The sequence below is a fragment of the Spermophilus citellus genome, assembly GCF_964194105.1.
Source record: "Spermophilus citellus genome assembly, chromosome: 4".
Classification (NCBI taxonomy): Eukaryota; Metazoa; Chordata; class Mammalia; order Rodentia; family Sciuridae; genus Spermophilus; species Spermophilus citellus.
The window spans coordinates 28,899,774-28,919,347 of NC_138185.1; the positions used below are offsets into that span (position 1 = coordinate 28,899,774).

A 19,574-nucleotide genomic window follows, 5' to 3' on the forward strand; every position below is an offset into this window, starting at 1 on the left:
ATTAGTACAGGAGCCTAAAAAGGCACTTGGTTCACATTTACTTTCTATCATATTGACTTGCTTCGTTTTCATTACAGCAATTAGGAAATGTTCTTGTTTGTTTGTTTATTGTCTGTTTCCAGAATGTAAGCTCCTCAGAGCAGAGGCCTCTTCTTATTCCCTGCAGCATCCAGCACATGGTCTGTACTCAAGAAGAATTTGTTGAGAGAATGACTCACTGTTCTACTTTCTAGATGGGGAAAGGAGGCCCCAAAGAGGGGAAGTGACTTGCCTAAAGGAGGAAGAATACTTTCATCCTCCAGCTGTCCTTCTAGTTCAGTCCTTTGCTCATGAACCCTGATTGTTGAGATATCTATGGGGTGACTGAAAAGTGCCTACCCCTCTGTGTACCCCATGGGCTTGGTCTAAAGCAGAACAGGAAGCAAGAGGGCTGCAGCTTCCCATTTGGGTGGGCCTGGGTCTGGAAAGCCTGTCTCTCTCCTCTCCCTCTCTGTTTTTTTCTCTTTTCCTATCCTTTCCCAAGACAACCCATAACTCTGCTGAGGGAAAGTAGGTTAGGGGGGAGGGTAGCTTCTGGACACTCCAGGAATTGTGTAGGATGTTGGGCTAGGCAAGTCTCCACAGGTAGGCATCGAGGATGGGACTCTGTTCTCTTCTGATGGAAATAGTCTGTGCAGTTCCTGTACTGAATCTTCCTTTCCAGTCTCCAAAACCCTGCCTCTCCTGGTCTGATATTCTATGTCACCTCTGCACGAATACCACAAATGCTCTGATCACATTGTGCTTGTCTCATGGGGGTGGGAAGAAGCGCTTGCATTTCCTGAGAATGGGTTGCTTGCCAAGCTGTATGTGCCTATAATTCTCAGTACAGCACTGGGAGGTTCCAGGAATAGTAGTAGAGGGAGGCTCCGGTCACCCAGAACAGGACAGACTGGAAACCAGGAGTTCTCTAACTGTCACACACAACAGTAACATTTTCCCCAGGCGTGGTCAGATGGGATAGGGGTTCTTTATATGGTCTCAAGGATGACAATAATTTTTAAAATTTTTTCTCTTTAGTGCTAGGGAGTGAATCAGGTCCTCACACATGGAGCTACATCCCCAGCCTTTTTTTATTTTGAGACAGTCTCCAGCCCCAAAAGTTTCTGAGGCTGGCCTTGAACTTGCCATCCTCCTGCCTCAGTCTCCTGAGTCACTGGGATTATAGTCATATGCCACCACACCTGGAAATAGCTATTCTAATTAGTAAATATAAGTTGTTTCCCTGCCCCTCTTGTGGGCCCATGGTGAGATGCTGTGTCTGTATATTCTATACAAAGTGCTTGTCCTTTCCCTTTGTAAACTATATTTGATGTGGATTAAACCAATATGAACAGCTTACATATATTTATAATATATATTTAAGTAGCCAACCTCTTTTATGTTAATATAAATTCAAATGAAAATAAATAAAAGAAACATTAAGAAATAAGTGTCAGATATAGATGAGATAAAACCATGCTGATGTGGTTGCTGCACTTCTAGCTACCCAGGTACTTCCTGCACTTACAGAATTTTTCAAGATTTTTTTTTTTTCATACTCTTTGAGTTCCAGTGCAAGTTCTGGCCTTGCACTTTTCCACTTGATGTGCTTTTCCATTTGGAATTTGAACTTTCCAGGAAACACGACTGTTGGATGTGTGGGCGGCGCCCTCATTGGCTGCCCCAGGGGTCTGATATTTAGGAGACAGGACAGTGGCCTCTGGGGCTGGGGCTGGGTTGTTTATCCTATCTGGCAGAGGTGCCTTCAGTATCTATCTCATTGATAACTATGTACTTTGGCCCTGCTGAAAGGGAGCAAGAGTCATAACTCAAGGAGGGATTTCCCTGCTGGGGAGGGGATGGTCTGAGAGAGGCTCACCGCAACCCAGTAATCCCAGACTGTTGCTCGGGTTAGCACATACTAATTTACTCCACAAATAAATGGGAGTGGGGAGGGGCATTGAGTCCACTGTTGGTGCTCCAACAGGTGGGCCTAGGGATGGAAAGTCATCAAGCTAGAAACAGAAACTGATGTGGGCTCCTTCTCTGGCGTCAATACGTTCTTATGGTACCCTCCCCTTCCTTGAAGAGTCGAGGCTGGCCACAGGCTTTCCCTGGGGCGCTCCAAACGTGGGACTCTACCAGTCGGTTGTGTGTGAGGGGACCTCGGGGTTGGCCGGCTTGGAGGAGAGGCCTGCCGCAACCCACCCCGGGCACCGCAGGACTCCGGTCTAGGTTGAAGGATCCCCCATAACTCTTCTTGTGCCCTGCTGTGTAATCTGCATCCAGCCACTCACACGGCGCAGACCACCGAACGTCCAGAGGAACCCGCTGGTGACCACATCCCAAAACGTTTTACTTGCCACCTAATAGATAAGATGTAAATTAACTTGAAGCCACAGATGACCTACCTGCAGCACCCACAGTGCGGCGCCTGGAAAACCGCTCCCGCCATCGCACTGACAGATGGCTTCCGGACGCCACACGAGGGACGTGATGCCCAGGGCTCCAGGAAGGGATCCACACCCAGTCCCTGGGTGATGCACATCCTGGTCCTCTCCGCACTTTGATCCTCTCCCCAGCCCCCTCCCCCATCCCCGGCAGGCCTGTGGCAAGAGGTAATCCCCGCCCCGCAGAGCACCACATGTAGTGCTTTCACCCACCTCCGTGGCGTACCAGGACCAGTATGAGCCTCTCGAAAAACGGGGAGATTTCCCTGGGGTCGGTGGAAATGGCGTGGATTGGCTTGATGTAAGACAGCACCCACGGAGCCAGGCACGATCTAGGGACTTGGCAGGTTCCTCTCTCCCCTCAGAGAGATCCTTCGTCCTTTGCCTTGAAGCCATTAGGGACGGTGGGGAGCGGGGTGGGAAGGACGACGAAAGAACCACTTTTGAAGAGGGTTGGAAAGAGGGCTTTCGTTAGATGTTAGCGTGACTTGTGCCTGGCCTCATTTTCCGCCTCTGTAAGCTGGGAAGAAGGCTCACGTCCAGGGGTCTGGGGACTGTAAGGAAGCGGAAGACGGAGGTGCACTTGGCAGCCGGCACTTCTGAAACCAGCTTTCCGAGAAACATTGCGCCGCGGTGGGGCGAGCCTCTCCCGGCCTCTGAGATTTTGATACCCGACTCCGCGCCCCAGGCGGACCAGCAAGCTCTCGGAAGCGCGCAAGGGCGGGGCCCACGAGGGCAGGAGACGCTCGTACGGTGTCGACCAACCAGCACCCGTCTCTGAACGGCCAATGAGGATGCGCCTTACAGCTAACACCGGGTCGGGAGCGAGGCTGCAGCGAGTGCGGCGCTGACAGGGACGAGCGCGCCATCCAGCTCGGACCCCGGGCCAACGCCGCCATCACCGCTGCCCACCCAGTCGCCCCCTCCGCCTGTTTTCCTCGCCATGGAGGCGAGGCCGCCGCCACCGCCGCGGGGCTCCGGGCCGCGGGCCGGGCGGCGGCCCTGAGGGCGAGTGGCGGGCCGAGACGCAGCCGCAGAACCCAGGCGGAGGCGCAGTCCTAGTCCCCAGTGGTCCCGCCCAACGCCCGACTTGGTGAGTGTTGTGTCGCCGCCGCTCGGGTGGGCTCCGGAAGCGGGGGCGGCTTCGGGTGCGGGTGGGAGGGGTCCCCGGATCCTCCTTTTCCCGGTAGAATCCCTCTGGCTTCTGCAGTGGGATCCGGCATCCCTGCGCAGTGGGGGAGGGGGAGGGGGTCCCCGGAAACGTGCAGGACTGGGCACCGACCCCTCTCGACTGCCCTGGAACTTTGCGTGCGTCCTTCTAGCGCCAGGCTAGGGCACTGCCGTAGTTCATTCTGTAAGAGGAAACTTAGAACAGCGAGAACAGCATTTGCTCTAGTTCATTTAATAGGAAGAAAGGAAAACTCCGGACAGGAGAAAATTTTGCTCTTGCAGTGACCAACTTTTCTTTTCCTTAAAGCCCCGCGCCCTTCCCGGCCGCCGCCCGTCTCCCAGGCTCCCCTCTCTGCTGCCTACTCCCAACTGTTGAGGATGCTTAGGAAGGTAAAATAGGGACTCAGAGCTGCTCAGAATTCATAGTGAGCCACTTGAGAATACACATCCCCTCCCTTTTTATTTCCGGGAAATTAAAAAAAACTTTAAAAAAATTCTAATATATTTCTTGAAAATAAAAATTGTAATGGCAGAATTGAACCTAATGTTGAGGTTTTGTGTGTGTGTAGTGTGTGTGTGTATTTTGTCAGTGATGATATTGTGAGATAGGAAAACAGGAATATTCAGATCCTTTTAGGCAGAGTAAATGTCTTCAAAAGCCTTTGCCCAGAATAGGGATTCCTGCTCTCAACCAGTCATATCTCCCCAGAGATGGTTTTACTTGCCACCTGCTAGCTGTTGAGGCAGCCAGAGAACCAGAAGATGGTGGGTGAGAGGAGGAGTGAGTAGGAAAGGCCGAGCATCTTCCTGCCTGGCCACTCCTTTCAAAAACACAGATCTGATGCTGTCACTTGTTTACTTAAAACCTCCTTCGCTTTCTTTTTCCCATGGGATGAATGAAGCCCAAAATGCCTTATCAGGTCAACCAAGGCCCTTGACACTCTTGCCTCAACTTACATTTTTACTTTAGACTAATCTCTCAGTTCACCTTTCTTTCATTCCCTCCCTGGCTATTCAGAGCTTTTTGACCACTAATAATGTTGGGAGATATTTATTTTCTTTGATCATCTTCCACCTGTCCCTGCTAAGCTCCATGTGTTTCTTTAAAACTCCCCTCTCACTCACTCTCCCTTATCCCCCTCTTCTCACTCTCTCAAACTCCAGGGAGGGCTGGGGTTGTAGCTCAGTGGTTGAGCGCTTGCCTCCCACATGTGAGGCACTGGGTTCGATCCTCAGCACCACATAAAATAAATAAAGATATTGTGTTTATCTACAACTAAAAAAAATGTATATCCTGCCCCCCCCACACACACTTTTAAATTTTGAAACAGGGTCTTGCTAAGTTGCTGAGGGTCTTGCTAAATTGTTAAGACTGGCCTCAAACTTGTGATTCTCCTGTCTCAGCCTTCTAAACCGCTAGAATTACAGGCATGCTTCATCCTGCCTAGCTAGCTCTTTTCATTTGAGAAGCTTCTTAAGGGCAGGAGCTGTGTCTTGTTCACTTTTTCTTGCTGGGAAAATGCTGTTGTCTCCTAGATTCTTTCCCAGTACCCAAGATAATTTTTCACTTGTGTTTCCTGAAGGCCTGCTTGGAGTGCATGCCCAGGACTTTTACCACATCTGATTTCTTATCTTCTCATGTCCATCCTACCCAGCCTCCATAAATATTCAGTCAAGAACCGGCACTTCCCACATCCCAGTGACTTCCAATCTGCTTGACTAAAAGGCCAAAAGCCACTCACTTTTCACCTCTGTCTGCTTAAAGTGATCTTACTCATGTGCATTGATGGGTACCATCAATGATCCCCATTGGCTATTCACTGTATACCTTGTAGCCACTTATTTAGCATGTGGATGAAATACTGAACCAGAAAAGCAAACCCTCTTACCTAACTATATTTGTGGGCCTTCTATTTGCAAGGCTTAGTGCTTGGGATACAAAATGAAAGTGATGAAGTCATGCCCTTACCTTGAAGGAGCTCACTCTAGTGCAGGGCAGGGAGGTGTTAATAAATAATGGCATTACAGATATTACTAGAATGTAACAATAATCTGTTGTTTTTTTACTTGCCTGTGACAGGGTTGACGTGAATTCTCTCATTTAATTCTTTCAGTGGTGGAAACTGAGGCCTTACAGTTGAAGGTATAGTCAGATGAAGTTATAGTCAGGATTTGAATCTTGATAGTCTATTTCCAGAACCTCTGCCAGGTTGTGCAGGGGATAGTCCCTCCCTCCTTAGGTGGGAAAACTTTCTTGGGATGGGCCTTTAGTCCTGAAGGGTGCATAGAAGTTTGTGCATGGTGGACAGTGCACATAGGAAAGAGAGCAGCACCAGCAGGCTTGGAGGGAGAAGGACTTACTGTCCTTGGGAACTGGGAAGAGGTTAAACAGGTGATTGGGTAAAGTTAAGAGGGTTGGGAGATGAGACTAGGGTCAGCTTGAAGTATATGTAGTGTGTTTAAGTTTAAGCACTGGAAGAGTCACTGAAGGAAGAATTTAAAGGCGGTCAGGGACTTTGAGTGGGCTTTGTAAAGGTCACTTGGGCACATTTGGGGCTAATGCTGATACCTGTGCAATTTAGGAGGCAGTGACCAGACCCTACCCAGGTAAAATCATATCCTTTTAGACCCAAAGGAAGGTATAAAGAGAATTCTGCTCAGTTTTGGGAAAAGATATTTAATGAGTATGAGAGAGAAATTCCAGCAGTATGAAAGGGTATTTAGAGAAACAAATTGCCCTCCTGTTCGGACCCCAAGTCTCTTGTCTCCTAACCTCTTCTCCAGGGACGGCTGAAGTTTCCGGTTTGTGACCCTTCTGTAGACACTGTTCCTTTATAATGCTTCAACAGAGAACAAATTCCACCATGATACAGACCAGTCACACCTTTAAAAAAATTAACATATTTAGGGCTGGGGATATGGCTCAATGGTAGATGCTTGAGGCCCTGGGCTTCATCCTCAGCACCGGGAAAAACAGTACCCGGAAAAAACAAAAACAAAGCATATTTAGGAAATTATTTCAAATCAGTACCTATAGAATTGTTCATTCTTTGTATTGACATTACCTTATTTTATTGTATGATTGTGTATTTGCACATGTAGCTTTGTGTATTTATAAGTAGTCTTCATGTTCAACATTTGTTTCCATATTTTTCTCTTTCAGCAGTGCAATACAAAGTACATATTTTGTTATGAGCTCATGTATAAAATTTTCTGAACACAATGCTTTTATAAGTGGAACTACTTGATCAAAAGGTGTGTCCATCTTTTAATTTTAAACATAGTCAAATTACCACTCTTTGAGGTAATTCTACCAATTTATTCTCTCCCCCAAAATGTGAGTGTGTCTCAATGGATTTTCATCAGAATATCTAGCAGGATCATCTGGGATACTTTTTCAACTTCCACATACCTACCCTTCTCTTAGCAGCCACTGGCACTCATGTCATTCTAGCCTATTTCTTTTATTTATTTATTTAAGGCAGCGTAATGCATTACAATAATATAGAGCACAATTTTTCATGGTTGTATACAAAGTATATTCATACCAATTCATGTCTTCATACATATACTTTGGATAATAATGATCATCACTTTCCACCATCATTTCTAACCCCATGCCCCCTCCCTTTACCTCCAACTCCTCTGCCCTCTCTAGAGTTCGTCTATTCCTTCCAAGCTCCCTCTCCCTATTCTAGCCTAGTTCTTTTAATTTACTGAGGGCCACATTGAGGCTCAGAAAGATCAGAGTGACTTGTACAGGAAAAGCAGTGTTGGATGGTGATGACTTATGTTTTGCAGCTCTGATATTTGTGTATGACCATTATCTTTCTGGAGGCACTTAGCAATTTGTAAACATTGTTGCATTATTTTTCTTTATGTGAAAAAAATGAGATGCAGGTGAAGTTGAGTTAATAGCTGGGAAGTTGGCCAGATATAGAATCATGTTTTTTCAGTTCCAGCATAGTAACTAGTAAATGTTTTCAAATGCTAAAGGGAAGAAATTTTGTGTGTGTGTGTGTGTGTGTGTGTGTAAATGCAACAAAAATAGCAATAATATAATACAAAGTTAATAAAGCTGAGCAGAAACTCACAAATAACCCAGTGTTAAAATTTGTTTTAACATATTTTCTACTGAAAAGATAATCCATTAAGTATAAAATTATATTTACTCTAAATTTATCTGTTTGTGTCCATGTACATTGATTTTTTTAGTTGTAGTCAGTACATACAGATAATTTTTGAATTGTTGATAGCATAAAATATTTTATATTTACTCATTTATATACCCAAAAAAAAGTATTTGAACAAGGGCACTCAGGTTTATAAAAGTACCAATTATAACAGTAAAAACGGAAAAAATAAACAGACTGTACAAACTACAGCTTGTTCAAATACTTCTTTTTTTTTTTTTTTTTTTTTTTTTTGATTATTTTCTTGGACCCTTACCCCTCCAGTATGCTCACTGTATCAGAGGAATATTTTATTGCTGAATTGTTACCTTTAAAGGTTGAACTACTTTACAACACTGTCAGCAATTTTATATGGCCCTGATTCTTGACAACACAGCTAGTGCTATCACAAATACCTAATATTTAATTATTTTATTAATTTAAAAGAAATGTTGATTGGGAAAAGTTTAATTTTCTTTTCTTTTTTTTCCCCCAGTACTGAAGATCAGACCTAGGACCTTGTACATCCTAGGCAAGTGTTCTACCACTGGGCTATATTCCCAACCCTTTATTTAAAAAAAAAAAAAAATATATATATATATATATATATATATATATATATATATGTTGATAGACCTTTATTTTATTTATTTATATGTGGTGCTGAGAATTGAACCCAGTGCCTCATCCATGCCAGATAAGCCCTTCTGCTCAGCCCCAGCCCCAGCCCCCTCAACCCTTTTTAAGTTGATTTTGAGACAGGGTCTTGCTAAGTTGCCAGATTGGCCTTGAACTTATGATCCTCCTACCTCAGCCTATAGCTGGGAGAGATTATAGATATAATTTACATTTACTGAATGAAACAGATATTAGGAAAATATAGAATGGGATCATATTGGCATAAAATGTAAGACTAGATGCTGTTCTGTTGACTATACCAGGCATTGTGCTGGAGGAGGAGATACCCCAGAGTAACATGGATATGATTTCTGTCCTCATGGCACTAAGGGTTAGTGCAGTAGACAGAAATTAATCACTTTGTGGTAATTATAGATGTGGTGGATGTAATCAGAGGAGAAGAATAAGGTGTCTAGGGAGTGCCAGAGAAGTTCAACAGTTAAGCAACATTTGCAAAAGCCCTGAGCTGGGAAGGGATTTGGTAGCTCAGGGCAGCGCTTCTCTTACTTGAATGTGCACATGAACCATCTGGGCATCTTGTTAAAATGCCAAGTCCTGATTCAGTAGATCCGGGTGGGACTTGGGATTCTGCATTGCTAACCACCTCCTGGGTGAGGCGGATGCTGCTGGTGGGTGGATCACACTTGGTGGAGCAAGGCCTAATTGAGAGGTTGGTGAGCACCTGAAACTGACTGATCATGGTGAGCAGGAAGTGGCAGGTGGCTTGCTGTGACATTGGAGCCATAATTCTCTGCCCTGACTGTGCTTTTAAATTAACCAGGGTTAATTTAAAAAAAGAAAAAATAGGCATGCAAATACCACACCCCTGATCGTTTTTTATTTAATTGGCCATAGATAGGGCCTGAGAATGTGTGTATATATTTTAATTTTGCAGGTGATTCTAATGTGTCAGGGTTGAGAGCCACTGGACTGGAGAGAGGCAGAAGTCAGAGTTGAGAGCCTCATGTGCATACATGGATTTTGGACTTTATGTTGAAGGCAAAGCTAAGCCACTGAAGGATTTTAAGCAGGAGATCGAGCCCGTCTGATCTGCAATTGTAAAAATTCACTATGGCTGCAATCTAGAGCAGTAGTTTTCAGAGAGGTGGATATGACAGCTAACTGAGGTGCTGGAAGAAATTTTGAATTTTCATTCATTTTTGTCAAAAAAAATAAAATAAAACATTTAATTTAGGGATTGTCATTGGCATATTCTTGAGTGTGTAGATTACATAATGTTAGTGTTAATGTTCAAGTACAGAATTTGGGGTGTCCTGAAGGAAGAGAGGGAGTTCTTCAGTGAGCAGAGTTATACTCATCCATTCAATGGATTGCAGTTTTTTGTTTTGTTTGGTTTGGTTTTGATAGTACTGTTGGACCCCTGGCCTTGTACATGCTAGGCACACACTCAGTCATTGAGCCATATCCCCAGCCCTTTTCATTTTATTTATTTTTGTCATACTGGGCATTGAACCTAGGGCCTCACACACTGAGCTATATCTCTAGTCCTTTATTTTGAGACAGGGTCTCATGAAGTTGCCCGTGCTGGCTTTGAAGAGATTGTACATTCCTTTGATTTATATCTGTATGCCTTCATTTATCCCAATAAATCTTAAATTTGGTCTTCTCATGTTATCTAATAATTCTTGGAAGTTCTGTTCATGATTTCTTAACATCATCTCTCTGTGGTCAACTCTATTTTCAAAATTATATATTTTGTCTGCATTGCCTGAGGTTCTCTCTTCCAATTGGTTTAGTCTGTTGGTGATGCTTTCTATTGAATTTTTAATTTGGTTTATTGTTTCCTTCATTTTAAGGATTTCTGCTTGTTTTTTCCCCCGCAGAATCTCTGCCTTTTTATTGAAGTGATCTTTCACTTCCTGTATTTTCTGTGATTTCATTCCTTATACTGTTCTTTACTTTGCAGATCAACTTAACTGTGTACATTCTAAACTCCTTCTCTGACATTGCTTCCACTTTGGTGTCAATGGATTCTGTTATTGGAGTATCTTGGTTTGTTTGGGACAATTTGTTTCCTTTTTCATGTTGTTTGTATGTCTACCCATCTAACAGTGTGGATCTGAGGCAGTAAAGTTTCTACCCTGTGGACTTACAGTGTCCCTGAATGTTTCCAGTACTTCTCTTATGGAGAAGCTGCCTATCTGCTTTTTTGGTTTCATGGCATGGCACAGAGCAGCCAGAAACTCAACCTCCTCTATTTCGCCATCTTGTAAAACCTCCCCAAGCTGGTTTTGAACTTGTGATCCTCCTCCCTCAGCTTCCCCAGTAGTTGGGGATACAAGCATATGCTATGACATCCACTTGCCACATATTGTTGTTTATTTTATTCACTTTTCATTAAATTAGCCTGCAAAGGTTTCAAAATGGATCTGCAAAGAAACCAATGATTGAAGAAAGAACTGATAATGCAAGCACAAGCAAACAAATAAGATGGCAGAGCTGATATTAGTCTTCTGTTATGAACTCTTGATTAACTATTAAATTACATTAAAGAAATGAACTCATTAATATGGAGAATAGAAGCTTTTTATGAAATATGGATTTATAAGAAGCTTTTATGAAATATGGATTTATAGCCTTCGTTATTAATAGGAATCTTTCATTAAAACAACCTTGAGATGGTAATTAATAAAATAGAGGGCTATCACCAGTACCAAGGCATTTGAAAACTAAACATCTGGAATATAAAGAGTTGCCCACCCCTTTCCCCAGTGTTGAGGATGCTAAGGATGTGCTATACCACTGAGCCACACCTCAGCCCCTACTTTTTTTGGTGCCAGGGACTAGACCCAGATGCACTTAACCACTGAGCCAGATCCCCAGCCTGTTTTTGTGTTTTATTTTGAGACAGGGTCTCATTAAGTTGTTAAGGCGGACTTTGAACTTGTGATCCTCCTACCCCAGCTTCCTGGGCCACTACTTAGCTCATAAACCAATGTGCCTGGCTACTTTTTTTTTTTTTTAAATGATGTTTAAAGTTATAAGCTATTCAATCAAGTGCTTTGCAGAATTTCTGGTTCTTATGAAAGACAAAAAGGCACATACCATTAGCAGGTTCTTCTTTTACCCTCCAGGCCCACTTAAACAAACAAGACTGATTTAATACATGGAAAATTACTTATCAAGAAGCCAAAATGCATTCCTTTTTCACTAAATAATGTTGGAGGATGCATAGGAAACATTGCTGAATTTGTGAACAAATAATATTAGAATAAATTTGATTCCCGTGGCATGTTCCTGTAATCCCAGATATGTGGAAAACTGAGGCAGGAGGATCCTGAGTTTGAGACTAGCTTGACTCTCATTCTAATAAGACCTTATCTCTAAATAAATAAGTATTTGAACAAATTTTGCTGTGTGGGAGATTTGGTATACAATGAGTCCAGGGCTGCAGGTATAGCTCAGTGGTAGAGTGCTTGTCTAGCATGTGCCAGGCCCTGGGTTTGATTACCCAGCACTGGGAGGGAAAAAAAAAAAAAAAAAAGATTAAGCAGCTTTTAGGATGTATTACTAGAGTCTTTTTGATAATTGAATTCGGAAAGAACCATTTCTTTTGTGAGCTACTGGAAGACATACTCTTTTTTCTTTTTAAATATTTATTTTTTAGTTATAGGTGGAGACAAAACTTTATTTCATTATGTGGTGCTGAGGATCGAACCCAGAGCTTCATGCATACTAGGCAAGTGCTCTACCTCTTAGCCACAACCCGAGCCCCTGGAAGACATACTCTTAATAGTGAATAATTTTCTTATTAAGAACATTGTTATTTGGAATAAGTGTTTAAGCGAAAACTACTGACAAAACAGTTACTTTGATTAAAAGAGAAATTCATTCATTGCCTTTTAATGGGCAAGCTGTCGAATCAGGTTGTCCTTCGTTAGTTGTGTTGTGTTAGAGTTGTTGATGACTTATTTTCTTTTTAAAAAATGCCAGCTGGCCAGGTATGGTGGCACATACCTATAATCCCAGCAACTTGTGAGGCCAGCACAGGAAGATTGCAAGTTTGAGGCCAGCCTTGGCATTTAATGAGACCTTGTCTTAAAATAAAATAATGTAAAAGGGCCTGGAAATGGTAGCTCAGTGATAGGGCACCCCTAGCTAGGTTCCATTCCCAGTACTCGAAAAAAGAAAAAAGAATAAAAGGAAAAAAAAACAACTCAGCTGTTGGTCTCCTTTCTATTTTCCTGACACCCTCTCCACATCTTTTAAAAATTTCTTCTCTCAATCTAACTTCCATGTATGAGAGAAAACAGCCTACTCTTGACTTCCAGAGTCTGGCTTATTTCATGATGTTCTCTAGTTTCATCCATTTACCAGCAAATGACATAATTTCATTCTTCTTTATGGCTGAATAAAACTCCATTGTGTATATATATACCACATTTTATTTATTCATTTATCTGTTGACAGTTGCTTTAACTTGCCTTTTGTGAATTGTGCTGCTCCAAACACTGGTATGCATGTATCATTGTAGTATGCTGATGTTAGTTCTTTTGAATAAATACCAAGGAGTGGAATAGCTGGGTCATGGGGTGATTTCATTTTTAGACTTTTGAAGAATCTCCATACTGCTTTCCAAAGTGGTTGTACTAATTTGCACTCCCACCAACCATGTACCTTTCCCTCACATCATTATCAGTATTTATTATTATTTGTATTCTTTTATTTTCCTTTGATACCAGAGATTGAACCCAGGGGCACTGAGCCACATCCCCACCTTTTTTTATTTTTTATTTTGAGACAGGGTCTTACTAAGTTGCTTAGAGCCTTAGCCTCCAGAGTTGCTGGCATTACTGGTGGATACCACCACACCTGGCTATTATTTGTGTTCTTTGATTTCTATTCTAACTGGTGTGAGATGAAATCTCAGTGTAGTTTTTGATATCCATTTCCCTGACTGCTAAGGATGTTGAACTTTTTTTCACATTATTTGTTGGCCATTCATATTTCTTCTTTTGAGAAATGTCTGTTTAGATCATTTAACCATTCATTGGTTGGGTTGTTTTGAGGTGTTTTTTGAGTTCTTTATAATATTCTAGATGCTAATCATCTCTTGGAAGCACAGCTGGCAAAGATTTTCTCCCAGTCTCTTCTCTTTTCACACTCTTAATTTTTTCCTTTGCGGTGCAGAAGCTTTTTGATGCCATCCCCCTTAATGATTTTTGGTTTTCTTTCCCTCCCTCCCTCTCTCCCTTTCTTCTTTCCTTCCTTCCTTTTTGAACCAGGGATTGAAGCCAGGGGCACTTAACCATTGAGCCACATCCCCAGTCCATTTTATTTTGAGACAGGGTCTTGCTAAATTGCTTAGGGCCTAGCTAAGTTGCTGAGGCTGTCTTTGAACTTGAGATCCTCCTGCTTCAGCCTTTGGAGCAACTAGGATTATAGGGAGATGCCACTATGCTGGCTCTTGGTTTTATTTCTTGAGGAGATCTAGAGGGAAGGAGAAGGGGAGACAATAGGGAGGTACTGGGAATGAAATCTACCAAATGTGCTATGTCTACATACAAATATACCATACTGAATCTCACTTATATGTAATTATAATGTAGTCATTAAAATAATAATGTTAATGACAGTGGGAGATCAGTAGAGTAGAGGAAGCAAATTAGTGGGAGAGAGGAGGGAAAGGGAAAATACTGGGGAATGAGATTGACCAAATTATGTTATATGCATGTATGTATCCCATTATTATGTATAATTATAATGCATCAGTAAAAAAAAAAAAAGCCAACTGTTGCCAGGTGCAGTGGCACACATACCTATAATCCCAGCTATTTGGGAGACTGACAGGGAATATTATGAGTTCAAGGCCAGGCTGGGCAATTTAGTGAGACACTGTCTCAAAATGAAAATAAAGCTAGGCACACTGGTATACCCCTGTAATCCCAGTGACTCAGGAGGCTGAAACAGGACGTTTGCAAGTTTGAAACTTGCCTCAGCAATTAGCAAGGCCCTGTGTCAAGTTAAAAAATAAAAAAGGGCTGGGGATGTAGCTCATTGGTAAAGTACCAATAAAGTAAAATACACACACACACATATAATAATAATAATAATAATAATAATAATAGTAACAACAACAGCATATATTAATTAACTTAAAAAATGACGACTGTTTAGGACTGGGGATGTAGTTCAGTGTACAGCACTTGCCTAGCATGGGTGAAGTCCTGGTTTTGATCCCAGCACTACCCCCTCAAAGTCAGCTTTTTAGCATAAGTGTGATACATAGCAAATACCATTTGAAAAAGTAATCTTCAAGTAAAGGTGTTATTTAATTTTTTTTTTTTTTTAGTTGTAGTTGGACACAATACCTTCATTTTATTTTTTATGTGGTGCTGAGGATCGAACCCAGTGTCTCGCACGTGCTAGATGAGTGCTATACCACTGAGCCACAACCCCAGGCTCCAAGTAAAGGTATTATTTTAATAATGAACATGAAAGTAACTTATTTCTTCTTAGGAAAAAAAGTGCTATGGGAAAGCATTTTCCCCTTGATACTTTAAAAAAAAAAAAAAGCTTTACTGAGATATAATTTACATACCATAAAATTCTGTGGTTTTTAGTGCATTTATAGAGTTGTACAATCATAACCATTATCTTATTTAAGGGCATTTTTATCACTCCAAAAAGAAACTATGTACTCATTAGCTTCACTCCCCATTCTGTCCTCTCTAGTCCCTGGCATATACTAATTTTTCTGTCCTGTGGATTTGCCTAATCTGGGTATGTCATAAAAACAGAATCATATAATCTGTGGCCTTCATTCTACTATTGAACTAAATCCCTAGCCATTTTTATTTTTATTTTGAGAGAGAGTCCTGTTAAGTTGTCTCGGCTGACTTCCAACCTGTAGCCCTCCTGTCTCAGCCTCCAGAGTCACTGGGATTACAGGTATGCACCACCACACCGGGATCTTTGTTTGTGTATTTATTTATTTATTGGTACTAGGGATTGAACTCAGGGGTGCTTTACCACTGAGCTACATCCTCAGTCTTTTTAATTTTTGTTTTGAGACAGGATCTCATTAAGTTGCTGAGTGTCTCACTAAATTGCTAAGGCTGGCCTCAAATTTGTGATCCTCCTGTCTCAGCCTCCTAGGGGCATGCACCACCATGCCTTGTTCTGTGTTTAATTTTTTGAGGAATTGTTAAATGCTTTCTAGAGCATCTACTCCATTTTACAATCCTAGTAGTAATTCTATAAGAGTATCCATTTCTCCACATCCCTCTGAACACTAGTTATTGTCTATCTTTTTAACTCTAGCCATCCCAAGTGGGTTTGAAGTGGACTTGCCTTGTGGTTTATATTTGATTTCCCAAATGATTTATGATTTCAGTATGATTTTGTTGTATCTATAAAACTTCTTGTAATTTTGCACATGAAAAATTTGGAAATGTATTTTGTAACCTGATAAAAATCTCCAAATATATTTCTAAAATAAGTTTCAGATAGTCTAATGAAATAAAGAACCTAGGCATTGATTATTAGCAGCTGTTAAAACCATTATGGGTGGCCATGTGGCTCAGTGGTCAAGTGCTCCTGAGTTCAATTCCTGGTACCCAGCACCCCCACCAAAAAAAAAAAAAAAAAAAAAAACCCAAAACACAAAACATGGAGCTTTATAATGGGCCGGGGGTCAAACTGACAGTATTCTGATGAATCATAACATCTTTGAAATTGGGACAACCACATCTTTTATTCCTCTGTGTGATATAGTGGGAAGAACATAACATTCATGAAATATTGCTCCCCTCTTCACAAAGCAAATCAAATCTGACTCAGATTAAGCTTCTAGATTTAACAGTTTATAGGATGCTATTAGCAAATTCAGAATGTGAGAAATACTATAGAACAAATGAATCATTACTGCAAATAAACATAAAAAAAGAGTAAAAAAATTATTACAGTTTAAAAAAGACTCAAGACATATTAACTAAATGTAATGTGTATACCCAAACTAGCATTCAAAGATATTTATGAGACCATTGGGAATATCAGATGATTGATATTTTTTTAGGTATGATAATAGTATTGTGATTATATTTATTTTGGTTTTTTTGTGTGTGTGTATGTGGCGGGGGGGGGGAAGATATTGTATTTAAAAAGGAAGACACTTTTAGAGACAAGTACTGAAATATTTATGAATGAAATGATATGATGTTTGCCCCAGCACCATAAGAAAAGAAGGAAGATGTACATCTTTAGCCAGATTTAAAGGAAAGTGTTTGTATTATTGGATGGTAGAAAAATAAATATCACAGTTAATAAGCATAGCCACAGTGATTGTTCCTTTTGGACCCATGTTTCTGTTTTGGCTCTGTCAGCCATTAAAACCAAATATTGACTTGAAATCAGACTTTCAAACTATTTTATGACAAAGTGTTATAAATGAAATTTTTTGTCAAACATAATGAGAAATATTTAATCATGGATCACACAAAAAATGGGTTTATATCAGTATTTTAGTGGTATCAATACTGTTATTGTGATCATGATTCTGTTTCATTTGAAAATTAATTTTTTGAGGTATTTACATATAGATTAGTACCTATGCCATAGGTAAAGATATGTTGGGGATGTTGCTCTTATTTATTAGTAGGTACGCAGTCAAAAATTTTGGTTGTCAGTACTGTGGAAAACAAACTGGGCAGATCACAGAGATTTATTTGATTTGAGCAAATTTGACAAGTGATGATGGTGTTATGGAGTGCTGATGAGAGATGTGGAGATATGTGGACATATACTTAAATATGATTTAAGAAGAAGCATTAGTAGGGTTCCAGATTTTGGGGTTTTGGGAAGACATGTTGGCAAATGGAGCTTCTGTGTGTAGGAAGAAGTTGAAATCCGGCTCCTGTGAATTGTGCAGGCAGTTTTCAAATATTGATTGACAAATAACTTAACCCACAATTAGTTTTCAAACATTGGTTGACAGATGGCTTAATGCAATATTGTAAATGCATTGATACTACTCATTAATAAAGAGAATGCTTCCATTGATGTGTCAGCAGCACTGTTACCAGAATATTGTGGAATAGTTCCAGGATTTCCGATATTCTTCTAAAAGAAACTGAGGGCCCTGGTGTTTTATGATGCTTCTGTTCTCCTAGTTGCCTATTCTGTGTCTCCAGTGATGTGAATGCTTCTCCCACTTTTCAGGGAGTGAGGCCAGTCCCTAAGTCAGTGCCTCTACCTGCACTCTGCAAAACTCCCTATTGTTCCCTACTTCCTGTCTGGGCCTTTGTTAGCCCATACCCTTTACTGAGTTCAAAGTGACCTGCTGGTTCTTTCTTTCTGGTGTGTTAGCTAGAATGGACCTCTCAAGTCCTTAAGTCTAACCCTCACAGATGAGAAGCAGAAGCAGCCCAGGGAGACTCCGCCTTACCCAGGGTCTTGCTGCTAGCTGGTGGGTCATGGAAAATCCTTTTCCTTCCTGTAGTTCATGCCCAGTTAGCAGTAGTACCACTGCAGCTGTTCTGAACCTCTAAGGCAGGGATTCTTAGTAGTTGAATAACTACTAAAAAAGAAGAAAAACATGATTTTGATATGTTTTTAGTTTTTATATTTTAAAATTATGTTTAACTTAAAATTGTGGGTTTTTTAAATAATTAATACTTAATACATGTTAAAATATGTCAGTAATACTAAAAATATATAGTAAAAGTTAATTCTGTCTCCTTCCATCTTCCCTCTTCAAAGACATCCCTTTCTACAGGTACTGTGAATAGTACTTGTAAAATCTTCCAGATATATTACATGGCTATGCGATGTAATAGTTATTTAAGTTTGATATTTCAAATAACAATAAAGGAGGATATGTTTTAGCAGAAGATGTGCTCCTCCTCTTTTCCTTCTTGTTTGTTTTTTGGGGGTTGGGGATCAAACCTAGGACCTTGTGCATGCTAGAGAGGTGCTAAACATGCCTTTGGAAGATTGTGTAAGGAGGTTTGATTCAATTTCCCAGTGTCAGTGGAAATGGTTTCTTAAATCAGTCATACTTATTAAGTTAGTTTTCAAAGGTTCTACTTGAAGAAGGGCTTTTGTAGAGCAAGTGGTAGTTAGTAGAGCAGTTTAGTTATGTGTGAGTTTTCTAATATGGGGGGGGGGGCTTTTGTATATGGAAAGGACTACTTAAAATTACTTGGTTTTCAAATTAATGTTTAATTTATTAAAATGGCAAGTTAAAATCTAATTTTCCTTTAGTTTTGTTATTGTAAGCATAGTGATTTTGTTTGGAATAAGGAACAACAGTTTTCACTTTTAAAAAAGTTAATGTTAATTTAATAGTTTAAATTCCTTCATACTCTTTACTCAGTTAATTAAATTTCCAGAGACATTTAAAATACACTTATACATTCAGTCTGTCAAACATAGTCAGTCCTTGACAGGTCAAACTTGAGATCAGTGCTTTTCATTAGCTAAATCTGAATTACCAGCACTTAAAAAATATTTATCCTAGCTCAGCGCCAGTAATCACAGTGACTCAGTAGACTGAGGCAGGAGGATTCCAAGTTTGAGGTCAGCCTCAGCAACTTAGTGAGACCCTGTGTCAAAAATAAAAAGGTCTGGGGATGCAGCTTAGTGGTAAAGCACCCCTGGGTTCAATACTAGTTCTTCCACTCTCCTGCAAAAAAAGAATCCTAAACGTAACTCAAAGTATTTGTACTATGTCTTTGACATACTTCATTTTATTGCTCACCATTTTCTTCTCACAGTTGTAGTGTCACTCAAATGTGGAGGACAGATTTACTAAGTCAGAGAGACAGGTTTTTTGGACTAAAAATACAGGACTATGGTACAGTTATTGGTCAAGAGATTTAAGACTGGGAAAATGCTCTGTGTTTTTAGGATAATCCTACTTAAGAGGTACCCTTCTTTGTAGGAGAAGCCTAAATGTGGTCTCAATGGCAGAATCCATGTCCAGAGTTTGTTTTGCTACCCTTTGTACTTTTTTTTCTTTTTTCAAATTAACCCTTTAATCATTCCCCCAAATCAATTTGGATTTTGTGTTTCTTTCATATATTTTTTGTGAGGCCTATTATTTTAATTTTGGGAGTTGGAT

The 19,574-nt window shown here is 40.7% G+C and overlaps 1 protein-coding gene across 3 annotated transcripts in view; it reads left to right on the plus strand.

Moving 5' to 3' along the window:
- The first annotated feature begins 2,884 nt into the window (after window positions 1-2,884).
- Window positions 2,885-19,574, plus strand: part of PTPRA (protein tyrosine phosphatase receptor type A) — a 132,352-nt gene continuing 115,662 nt past the window's right edge. The window contains exon 1 of one of the 3 annotated variants that reach the window (XM_081293149.1): window positions 2,885-3,564. The gene's annotated coding sequence lies outside the window, so the exon portion shown is untranslated. The remainder of the gene's footprint in view (window positions 3,565-19,574) is intronic. The other 2 variants (XM_081293147.1, XM_081293148.1) reach the window with 2 other exon arrangements.